General features: G+C 40.8%; 1 long non-coding RNA gene across 1 annotated transcript; it reads right to left on the bottom strand.

The window, feature by feature from the left end:
• Positions 1-408: 408 nt before the first annotated feature.
• On the bottom strand, positions 409-1,581 carry LOC310849022. The gene is made up of 3 exons (XR_014566739.1): positions 1,543-1,581; positions 1,081-1,137; positions 409-544 (listed from the first exon to the last, which is right to left on the bottom strand). It is a non-coding gene; the product is annotated as an uncharacterized lncRNA (long non-coding RNA).
• Positions 1,582-1,819: the final 238 nt, after the last annotated feature.

Here is a 1,819-nt window from a genome sequence, read left to right as displayed (position 1 = left end):
AATGCAGTGAATGAACAAATACTCCATGCCCATAAATGCATGGTCTCCGCCATCTGTTTTCTACAGGTGGGTCAATGTGATTCTGAGGTAAACATGTGAAAGGGGCTTGCATGTAAATAACAGTAGGATGGGCATCATGGGAATAAGGAAGAGCTATAGTGCACTTTCAGCTACATTCTGGGTCTTGAATGTTAACTGAAAGTGAGACGTACTGAGGAGGGGTAGCCAGAAAGTGTATTCCATTCCCCAAAGGGTGTTTCCACCATACCTGCTTTGAGATCTTATATGCATTAAATCAGCTGGGTACAGGTGTAGGCAACTACCTTTAAATGACACCCTCCAATATCCCAAAGATTTCATCAGGACTTGTGGCCAGGAAGTATTCTTAAAATTTAACTGCACCTGTTTATTTGGCATCCAGGCAAAGCAGGTTACCAGCCTCTGGGCAAAATCACCAGCTTCTGTCTGTTTTATTTTTTTACTTTTTACTTTTTATATAACCACTGGCACGAACTTCTCCGCTGAGCTTGCTTTTGTGGTACTCCTGAATGGAAAGACAAATTAAGTTGAGTTTTTCTTCGTTCCTGCTTCTAATGTATTTTTCAGCCTTGTTATTTCTGGCTCGTCATCCTTCCCCTTTCCGCACTTTGGGAGAGTTCAAAGTTTGCAGCCCATTGTCCCTCCCACTCTTGATGTCACAAAGAATTAAACCCAACACATGTTCTTTAGAATGCAAGGAAATGTTCTAAAAGCGATTGTAGGCTGTTGTCTGTCTGACAATGCTGAGTCTCACATCAGTGCCACAGAGACTATGAAATAGGAAGACCTAAAACAGGAGCTCAATTCCCACTTTGTTATGTTATATATAAGTGTTAAAATCTATGCAGTCTTTTCTCCAAGGAGTTCAAAGTCTAGAAACACATAAAGTAAACAATGAGCCCTCAAAGCAGAAAAGCATCACAACAGCGTTTAGATCCTATTTGCTTGCCTTGCACTTGCTTTGTTACTCTCTCTCTCTCTCTCTTTTCGGCAATATCAGTTGAACATCTAATCAGCTACTATTTTCTCTTCAAAACTCACCTGGGAACTCTTACGAGATGGCTTTTGGCTATGAACCTGGAAAGTCTTTGCATTTGCCTGTTAAAATGATTAGTGCTTAAATGAATGTGATCATCTACTGAATTAAAGCACCACCAAATCCCGCTCTCATTACATGATCTCATGCAGGCCTGGCTTCCAAAACATCCCCGGAGAGTTTTATAAAAATTGTTCATCCCATTGTTTAAAAGCAACCTCTGTTCGAGGGAGGAAATGTGGCTGACATTATCACTTAAAGGGGACTACCAGTGCCAAGTAAAGAGTATACTTCAATCATAATATTTTTTAAAGCTGTTTTGTAACAAACGATGCACTGCTCCTTAAGTTTATTTATTTATTACATTTTTATCCCACCCTTCCTGCAATGAGCCCAGGGCAGCCTATGCTTCACGGTCAGCTATTTTATCCTCCTAACAACTCTTCTATGTGGTGTGTAGATATTACTGTTATACGTTTTAGTCACCAGATGGAGCTAGACTTAGTTGTGTCTGGATAGAATCAGGAATTTCCTGTGTCTGTCCTGTTCTTGTTGGGGACTCTGAGATAATAAAGTTTTTGTCTCGTTTGCTGACTGGCATGTTCTTTAAGTTTTCCATGGCAAGTGTTTAGGATGAGAGATTGTGCCTGTCACTGGATCAGCCGGTGAGCTTCATAGCTGAGGGCACACTTGAACTCAGATATCACCAGTGCTAGTCAAACTGATCCACTGGTTCTTACATGC

This window comes from Podarcis gaigeae (genome assembly GCF_964106915.1).
Source record: "Podarcis gaigeae genome assembly, chromosome: 7".
NCBI lineage: Eukaryota > Metazoa > Chordata > Lepidosauria > Squamata > Lacertidae > Podarcis > Podarcis gaigeae.
This window is presented reverse-complemented; position numbering and strand designations above follow the sequence as displayed.